The sequence below is a fragment of the Petromyzon marinus genome, chromosome 76 (assembly GCF_048934315.1).
Source record: "Petromyzon marinus isolate PM22_M1 ecotype Great Lakes invasive population chromosome 76, UKy_Petmar_22M1.pri1.0, whole genome shotgun sequence".
Taxonomy (NCBI): Eukaryota; Metazoa; Chordata; class Hyperoartia; order Petromyzontiformes; family Petromyzontidae; genus Petromyzon; species Petromyzon marinus.
Genome location: NC_133742.1, coordinates 4527300 through 4537557, shown reverse-complemented (window position 1 = coordinate 4537557; position 10258 = coordinate 4527300). Strand labels below are relative to the sequence as shown.

The 10258-nt window shown below is 53.5% G+C and overlaps 1 protein-coding gene across 4 annotated transcripts in view; it reads left to right on the top strand.

Annotated features, from left to right (window-relative positions):
* The window catches only part of VPS36 (vacuolar protein sorting 36 homolog), a 49225-nt gene extending 48319 nt beyond the window's left edge, over positions 1-906 (top strand). For all 4 annotated transcript variants that reach the window (XM_076056604.1, XM_076056603.1, XM_076056602.1 and 1 more), the window contains one exon: positions 1-906. This exon is cut by the window's left edge. The gene's annotated coding sequence lies outside the window, so the exon portion shown is untranslated.
* The last annotated feature ends 9352 nt before the right edge of the window (positions 907-10258 follow it).

Below are 10258 nucleotides of genomic sequence, written 5' to 3'. Positions count from 1 at the left end.
CCCCTACAGCGTCACCCCTACAGCGTCACCCCTACAGTGTCACCCCTACGGTGTCACCCCTACAGTGTCACCCCTACAGTGTCACCCCTACAGTGTCACCCCTACTAACTAAAGTGGGGGGGTGGTGTAGGGAACAGACGACACACACAGAACAGGGTGGTTTTCCATCGCCTGTGTTTATTACAGTCAGAATGGGTGGTGGTTGAAATCTCCATCACCATCATCACCACCATCACCACCATCACCATCATCACCATCATCATCAGCTGCTGCTGCTGTTGTATACCGGGCTTACTGTGCCTGTGTACACGTGGCTCTGTGTGTCTCTGTGTGTGTGGCTCTGTGTGTGTCTCTGTGTGTGTGTCTGTATGTATCTCTGTCTCTGTGTGTGTCTCTGTGTGCGTCTGTGTGTGTGTCTGTGTGTATCTGTGTGTGTCTCTGTGTCTGTGTGTATCTGTGTGTGTCTCTGTGTGTGTGTGCCTGTGTACACGTGGCTCTGTGTGTCTCTGTGTGTCTCTGTGTGTGTGTCTGTGTGTGTGTCTGTGTGTGTCTCTGTGTCTGTGTGTATCTGTGTGTCTCTGTGTGTGTCTCTGTGTGTGGCTCTGTGTGTGTGTCTGTGTGTGTCTCTGTGTGTGTGTCTCTGTGTATCTCTGTCTCTGTGTGTGTGTCTGTGTGTGTCTCTGTGTGTGTCTCTGTGTGTGTCTCTGTCTGTGTGTCTGTGTGTATCTCTGTCTGTGTGTGTCTCTGTGTGTGTCTCTGTGTGTGTCTCTGTGTGTGTGTATCTCTGTGTCTCTGTGTGTGTGTCTGTGTGTGTCTCTGTGTGTGTGTCTCGCGAACTAGTTTGGTCAAAGACAAAAACAATAAAACACGGCTTCCTCCTCTTCTTGGAAAGGCTGTTGGACCCATGCCATTGAGTCATTGGTTGTCTCTGTGTGTGTGAGAGTCTGTGTGTGTGTGTGAGTCTGTGGGGTGGAGGGGATGGTGGTCTGTGTGTGTGTGTGAGTCTGGACGGGTGCGAGGGGCTGGTAACCCCTCCACCTTCAATTAACTACCACTAAACTACGACCGAAAATGTTAACTAATAAGCTTGTGCCGGAGGCCCCGGGGGGCCAGGTGTCTATGACGTCTCCTGGCCAAACCCCAATTGGCGGAGCCAGGAGATTGAATATCTACCCTAGGGGCTCCTCCAGAAACAACGAAAAGCCACTACGGGTGGCCACGTGGAATGTTCGAACGCTCACTGCGGAGGAGAGGCTGCCACTCCTCTGTCAGGAGCTGGACCGGTACCGCCTGGATCTCTGTGGTATTCAGGAGGTCTGGTGGACCGGCTCTGGCTCCTGCCACCATGAGGGGTGGGCAGTCCTCTACTCGGGGCAGCAGACTACCAAACAAGAGGGTGTGGCTTTTCTTCTGAATAAAAGAATGAAGGGGGCGTGGGAGCATGGCGGTGAGGTGTGGGAAGCTGTAAGCCCCAGGCTACTTTGGGCTCATCCTCCCATCAACCGGAGGTGAGGAGTGGTGGTCGTGGTTACTTATGCCCCCACCGAAAACGAACATCCGTGGAGGGATGCAGGCAAGGCCGATGAGTCAGATGCCTTCTATGACCTGTCACAGGTGCTGGCTAAAGTGGCCCCTCGGGATAGAGTCATCTTGTTGGGTGACTTCAATGCCAGAGTTGGTCATGATGCTGGCACCTGGTCTGGAGTGATTGGAGGGCATGGGCCAGATCAGCTCAATAACAACGGTAGGAGGCTGCTAGATTTTTGTGCAGCCCATGGGCTTGTAATTACCAACACGCTGTTCCGGCATCGGCGCATCCACACAACATCATGGATGCATGCCGGGTCCAAGCAAGAACATCTGCTGGACTACATAGTGACGAACCAGTGGATGCAAGCCCATGTCCTTGACACCAGGACCTACCGTGGAGTTGATCTACCCTCTGACCATCGACTTGTCATCTGTAAGATGCGCCTGCCATTCTTCCATTCCGGTGGTGGGTGTACACCCAGAACCCCATTCCAACCTAAAGTGGCCTGGTCTCAGCTAGCTGATGAAAGTTGCAAGCGAGAATCTCATCATCGCTTGCGGCTGGGGTTGGCATCGTCCCCCACTCCTGATGTCGAGGGTAAATGGGCGAGGTTTAGGACTGTGACTCAGGCAGCTGCAATGGCTGCTTTGGGTATGCGGTCCAGACCTCCCCAGAGACCCTGGCTGACAGAGGAGGTGTTCAATCTGGCTGAGAAAATGCGACAGGCCCACTCTCATCGGTTACAGCATCCCACAGCAGAGAATGAGGAGGCTTACCGCAGCTTTCGCTCGGAGGTTCGGAGAGCCGTGAGGCGCTGCAAGGATGGGTGGTGGTCACGGGTTGCTGAGGAGATAGAGTCTGCCTCTATGGCCTGCGATCACAAATCACTATTTAGTTCCATCAAAAAAGTAACCTGATCGATGCCTGGGTGCGGTCAAGGGATGGCTCCCTATTGGTCAAGCACACTATGTATGCCGATGATTTGGTAATTGCTGCTCATTCAGAGGAGGAGTTGGAGACGCTGCTGCTGAGACTGGAGCGTGCCACCAAGAGATGGGGCCTTACCATCAGCCCCACCAAAACTAAGCACCTGCCTGGGTATTTTGTACCATCGGACACTCCACCCCCACAACTCCCAATCGGTGATGGGGCAGTTGTGGAGAGAGTGGAGAGTTTCCCATACCTGGGCAGTGTGCTTATGACTGGCTCCAGTTTAACAGCAGAGGTCTCACTCCGAATCAGTCGAGCGGCAGTATCTTTTCATCGGTTGCGTAACGCTGTGTGGAAGCTACCTGGTCTGTCGCTCCGCACTAAGCTTCAGGTCTTCTCGGCCACGGTCATTCCCTCCCTTCTCAACGCTTGCGAAACGTGGACCCCCCTAATGGAACATCTTCGCCGGTTAGAAACATTTAGGCTGGCCTGCCTACGATCCATCCTGTGTTTAACCAGACTGGATTGTGTGAGGAGCTCACAAATCCTTGAAAGATCTGGGCAGGGTCCCATCGGTGAGCTCCTCCGGCAGGCAAGGCTGCGATGGCTGGGTCATGTAGCCCGCATGCCCAGCCACCGCATGCCGAAACAGCTTTTGTTCGGCCGGATTGAGGGGGCAAAGCGGGCGCAGCACGGGCTAGAGAAGAGATGGAGTGATGTGGTACAGGAGGACGTGGAGCTGAGTGGACTTGCCGATGACTGGTACCAGCGGTGTCAAGATCGGCCTCTGTGGAGGAGGCTCGTGAAGGATGCTACTGGGCAGTTGGAGGTAGTCGCCCTCCAACAACAACGGAGGGCGGAGGAGCGACCCTCACAACAACAAGCGGAGCGCCGGGTGGCTAAAGCACAGCAGGTTGGCACAGTAGGGGGCACAGGTGGTGCATCAGCCAGTCATCTCAGTCAGTCGACCCGTGGCACCTGGGTCTGCCCCATGACCTCCTGCCAGCGGGCGTTCGACACTTCACGTGGCCTCAGGGTGCACATAGCCTGGCACAAGCGTCGTGGTGACGTCACCGCCACTTAGAGGCGAATGGCGGTTGTTGTTGTTGTGTGTGAGTCTGTGTGAGAGTCTGTGTGTGTGTGAGTCTGTGTGTGTGTCTCTGTGTGTGTGAGTCTGTGTGTGTGTGTGTGAGTCTCTGTGTGTGTGTGAGTGTGTGTGTGAGTCTGTGTGTGTGAGTCTGTGTGTGTGTGAGTCTGTGTGTGTGAGTCTGTGTGTGTGTGAGTCTGTGTGTGTGTGTGTGAGTGTGTGTGTGAGTGTGTGTGTGTGTGAGTCTGTGTGTGTGTGAGTCTGTGTGTGTGTGCGTGAGTCTTCTGGTCTCCGTGGTAGTTCCGTGACATCTGCTTCCGCGGGCCCGATTCCTCGCGGGTTTGGCCGGCAGGCGAGCAGGCGGCCGGTCCTCCGGCGTCACCCCAGGTAGACGAGCTCCGCCACCCCGTCCCTCACGCTGCGCATGCTCTGGTGCCAGGCTAGGTGCACGCGCACGCGGTACCGCGGCCCCGGTGCCGGCGACGAAGACATCGGTGAAAACGCCGGAGCCCTCGTTGAGGACGCCGTCGATATTTTCCCGGTCGCTGCGGCCCCCTTAGACGGCGGCGGTGACGGTGACGAGGTTGCTGCTGCTCCTCCTCCTCCGCCTCCTCCTCGTCTTGACGAGGAGGAGGAGGAGGAGGAGGCGAGGCCCGTCAACGGTGGCGACAGCAGCGGCAGTCCAAGCGACGAGGGGGCGGAGCGATGGGTGGGGTCGTGGGAGGTGCCACGAGAGGGGGAGGAGCCGTGGGAGGTGGCGTGGGAGGTGGCGTGGGAGGAGTCGTGGGAGGGGCCGTGGGAGGGGCCGTGGGAGGGGCCGTGGGAGGGGCCGTGGGAGGGGTCGTGGGAGGAGTTGTGGGAGGAGTCGTGGGAGGAGCCGTGGGAGGGGCCGTGGGAGGAGTTGTGGGAGGGGCCGTGGGAGGAGCCGTGGGAGGAGCCGTGGTCGGGGCCGTGGGAGGGGCCGTGGTCGGGGCCGTGGGAGGAGTTGTGGGAGGAGTTGTGGGAGGAGTCGCGGGAGGGGCCGTGGGCGGGGCCGTGGGCGGGGCCGTGGGCGGGGCCGTGGTCGGAGCCGTGGGCGGGGCCGTGGGCGCGGCACGAGGAGGGGGAGGAGCCGTGGCAGAGGCACGTGGCCGGGCACGCGGAGGATTCGTCGCTCGGCGGTGTCCACGGAGATCTCTCGCCGTCGTCGTCGCCGTCGCCGCCATCGTCGCAGTCGTGGCACGACGAGGAGGAGGAGGAGGAGGAGGAGGCGGAGCAGGAGGAGGACGTTGCCGGCGGCCCCCGGGCGGCCCTGGCCCTGCGCAGGAAGGCGGCCGCCCCGGGGAAGACGACGCGGTCGGCGAGGATGACAGCGCCCCGACGGAGCAGGCCCCTCCGCTCGAGCAGGCCGAGGTCGCGCCCGAAGCAGCGGCGGGCGTGGCTCATCACCACCACGTGGGGCGGGGAGCGCAGGCGGGCGATGAGCTCGCGGGAGTCGCACGTGCTCACCCTCACCTGGTGAGGGGTGGAGGGGGGGCGGGGGGGGGAGGGGGAGGGGTGGGGGGAGGGGTGGGGGGGTGAGCGGTGGGGGTCTGCGTCGCTCCGCGCGGATTTGTCTCCGTCCACGAATGTTGCCCACGGACCAACACTGACCATAGACCAACACTGACCATAGACTAACCCATAGACTAACCCATGGACTAACCCATAGACTAACCCATAGACTAACCCATAGACTAACATTGCCCATAGACTAACCCATAGACTAACCCATAGACTAACCCATAGACTAACCCATAGACTAACCCATGGACTAACATTGCACCATAGACTAACCCATGGACTAACATTGCCCATAGACTAACCCATAGACTAACATTGCCCATAGACTAACCCATGGACTAACATTGCCCATAGACTTACCCATGGACTAACATTGCCCATAGACTAACCCATGGACTAACATTGCCCATAGACCAACATTGCCCATAGACTAACCTATGGACCAACATTGCCCATAGACTAACCCATAGACTAACATTGCCCATAGACTAACCCACGGACTAACATTGCCCATAGACTAACCCACGGACTAACATTGCCCATAGACTAACCCATGGACCAACATTGCCAATAGACTAACCCATAGACTAACATTGCCCATAGCCTAACCCATGGACTAACATTGCCCATAGACCAACATTGCACCATAGACTAACCCATGGACCAACATTGCCAATAGACTAACCCATGGACTAACATTGCCCATAGACTAACCCATAGACTAACATTGCCAATAGACTAACCCATGGACCAACATTGCCAATAGACTAACCCATGGACTAACATTGCCCATAGACTAACCCATAGACTAACATTGCCCATAGACTAACCCATAGACTAACATTGCCCATAGACTAACCCATAGACTAACATTGCCCATAGACTAACCCATAGACTAACATTGCCCATAGACTAACCCATGGACTAACATTGCCCATAGACTAACCCATGGACCAACATTGCCCATAGACTATCCCATAGACCAACATTGCCCATAGACTAACCCATGGACTAACATTGCACCATAGACTAACCCATGGACTAACATTGCCCATAGACTAACCCATGGACTAACATTGCCCATAGACTAACCCATGGACTAACATTGCCCATAGACTAACCCATAGACTAACATTGCCCATAGACTAACCCATAGACTAACATTGCCCATAGACTAACCCATAGACTAACATTGCCCATAGACTAACCCATAGACTAACATTGCCCATAGACTAACCCATGGACCAACATTGCCCATAGACTAACCCATGGACTAACATTGCCCATAGACTAACCCATGGACCAACATTGCCCATAGACTAACCCATAGACCAACATTGCCCATAGACTAACCCATGGACTAACATTGCACCATAGACTAACCCATGGACTAACATTGCCCATAGACTAACCCATAGACTAACATTGCCCATAGACTAACCCATGGACTAACATTGCACCATAGACTAACCCATGGACCAACATTGCCCATAGACTAACCTATAGACTAACATTGCCCATAGACTAACCCATGGACTAACATTGCCCATAGACTAACCTATGGACTAACATTGCCCATAGACTAACCCATGGACTAACATTGCCCATAGACTAACCCATGGACTAACATTGCCCATAGACTAACCCATAGACTAACATTGCCAATAGACTAACCCATAGACTAACATTGCCCATAGACTAACATTGCCCCTAGACTAACCCATAGACTAACATTGCCCCTAGACTAACCCATAGACTAACATTGCCCATAGACCAACATTGCACCATAGACTACCCCATGGACCAACATTGCCCATAGACTAACATTGCCCATAGACTAACATTGCCCATAGACTAACATTGCCCATAGACTAACCCATAGACTAACATTGCCCATAGACTAACCCATGGACTAACATTGCCCATAGACTAACCCATAGACCAACATTGCCCATAGACTAACCCATGGACTAACATTGCCCATAGACTAACCCATGGACTAACATTGCACCATAGACTAACCCATGGACTAACATTGCCCATAGACTAACCCACAGACTAACATTGCCCCATAGACTAACCCATGGACCAACATTGCCCATAGACTAACCCATGGACTAACATTGCCCATAGAATAACCCATAGACCAACATTGCCCATAGACTAACCCATGGACTAACATTGCCCATAGACTAACCCATAGACTAACATTGCCCATAGACTAACCCATAGACTAACATTGCCCATAGACTAACATTTCCCATAGACTAACCCATAGACTAACATTGCCCATAGACTAACCCATAGACTAACATTGCCCATGGACTAACATTTCCCATAGACTAACCCATAGACTAACATTTCCCATAGACTAACCCATAGACCAACATTGCCCATAGACTAACCCATGGACTAACATTGCCCATAGACTAACCCATGGACTAACATTGCACCATAGACTAACCCATGGACTAACATTGCCCATAGACTAACCCACAGACTAACATTGCCCCATAGACTAACCCATGGACCAACATTGCCCATAGACTAACCCATGGACTAACATTGCCCATAGAATAACCCATAGACCAACATTGCCCATAGACTAACCCATGGACTAACATTGCCCATAGACTAACCCATAGACTAACATTGCCCATAGACTAACCCATAGACTAACATTGCCCATAGACTAACATTTCCCATAGACTAACCCATAGACTAACATTGCCCATAGACTAACCCATAGACTAACATTGCCCATGGACTAACATTTCCCATAGACTAACCCATAGACTAACATTTCCCATAGACTAACCCATAGACCAACATTGCACCATAGACTACCCCATGGACTAACATTGCACCACGCCCCCCCCACACCCCCCCACTCCCCCCCCACCCTCCCCCCCACCACCCCCCCCCCCCACCACCACCCCCCACCCACACCACCCCCACCTGGCTCTCCGGCACCCCGGCGGCCCGCAGCAGCTGCCTGGCCCCCTGAGCCGTAGCGGCCTCGCGCTCTGCTGCCTGCACGCACGCCCTCGGGGCCGCCCGTGCCACTCGCAGGGCGGCCTCGCCACAGAAGCAGCCCAGCAGCAGCACGTGGCACGGGCTCGCCGCACGCACCAGGCGCTCCACTATGCGGCCTGTAGGGGGAGGTGGGTGGGTGGGTGGGGGGAAGGGGGTAGAGGAGGGCAGGCATCGACATTCCACATCGCCATCACGTTCGTCTATGGTGTAATGGTAGTCTAGGGGCAATGGTAGTCTAGGGGGCAATGGTAGTCTAGGGGTTAGTCTATGGGTTAGTCTATGGTGCAATGGTAGTCTAGGGGCAATGGTAGTCTAGGGGCAATGGTAGTCTATGGTGTAATGGTAGTCTAGGGGGCAATGGTAGTCTAGGGGGCAATGGTAGTCTATGGGTTAGTCTATGGTGTAATGGTAGTCTAGGGGCAATGGTAGTCTAGGGGCAATGGTAGTCTATGGTGTAATGGTAGTCTAGGGGGCAATGGTAGTCTAGGGGGCAATGGTAGTCTATGGGTTAGTCTATGGTGTAATGGTAGTCTATGGGCAATGGTAGTCTAGGGGCAATGGTAGTCTAGGGGCAATGGTAGTCTATGGTGTAATGGTAGTCTAGGGGTTAGTCTAGGGGGTAATGGTAGTCTATGGGCAATGGTAGTCTAGGGGTTAGTCTATGGTGTAATGGTAGTCTAGGGGCAATGGTAGTCTATGGTGCAATGGTAGTCTATGGGTTAGTCTATGGTGTAATGGTAGTCTAGGGGCAATGGTAGTCTAGGGGGTAATGGTAGTCTAGGGGGCAATGGTAGTCTAGGGGCAATGGTAGTCTATGGTGTAATGGTAGTCTAGGGGGCAATGGTAGTCTAGGGGCAATGGTAGTCTAGGGGCAATGGTAGTCTATGGTGTAATGGTAGTCTAGGGGCAATGGTAGTCTAGGGGGCAATGGTAGTCTAGGGGCAATGGTAGTCTATGGTGTAATGGTAGTCTAGGGGCAATGGTAGTCTATGGTGTAATGGTAGTCTAGGGGCAATGGTAGTCTAGGGGGCAATGGTAGTCTAGGGGCAATGGTAGTCTATGGTGTAATGGTAGTCTATGGTGTAATGGTAGTCTAGGGGCAATGGTAGTCTATGGTGTAATGGTAGTCTAGGGGCAATGGTAGTCTATGGTGTAATGGTAGTCTAGGGGCAATGGTAGTCTAGGGGGTAATGGTAGTCTAGGGGCAATGGTAGTCTATGGTGTAATGGTAGTCTAGGGGCAATGGTAGTCTATGGTGTAATGGTAGTCTAGGGGCAATGGTAGTCTAGGGGGTAATGGTAGTCTAGGGGCAATGGTAGTCTATGGTGTAATGGTAGTCTAGGGGCAATGGTAGTCTATGGTGCAATGGTAGTCTATGGGTTAGTCTATGGTGTAATGGTAGTCTAGGGGCAATGGTAGTCTATGGTGCAATGGTAGTCTAGGGGCAATGGTAGTCTAGGGGCAATGGTAGTCTAGGGGCAATGGTAGTCTAGGGGCAATGGTAGTCTAGGGGGCAATGGTAGTCTATGGGTCATGTAGTCTAGGGGCAATGGTAGTCTATGGTGTAATAGTAGTCTAGGGGCAATGGTAGTCTAGGGGCAATGGTAGTCTATGGGTTAGTCTATGGGTTAGTCTATGGTGTAATGGTAGTCTAGGGGCAATGGTAGTCTATGGTGCAATGGTAGTCTATGGTGCAATGGTAGTCTAGGGGCAATGGTAGTCTAGGGGCAATGGTAGTCTATGGGTTAGTCTATGGGTTAGTCTATGGTGCAATGGTAGTCTATGGTGCAATGGTAGTCTATGGGCAATGGTAGTCTATGGGCAATGGTAGTCTATGGTGCAATGGTAGTCTAGGGGGCAATGGTAGTCTATGGTGTAATGGTAGTCTAGGGGCAATGGTAGTCTATGTGTTAGTCTATGGGCAATGTTAGCCCATCGGTCATGTAGTCTATGGTGCAATGTTAGTCTAGGGGGCAATGGTAGTCTAGGGGCAATGGTAGTCTATGGGTCATGTAGTCTATTGGATAGTCTATGGTGCAATGGTAGTCTATGGGCAATGGTAGTCTAGGGGCAATGGTAGTCTATGGGTTAGTCTATGGTGCAATGGTAGTCTAGGGGGTAATGGTAGTCTA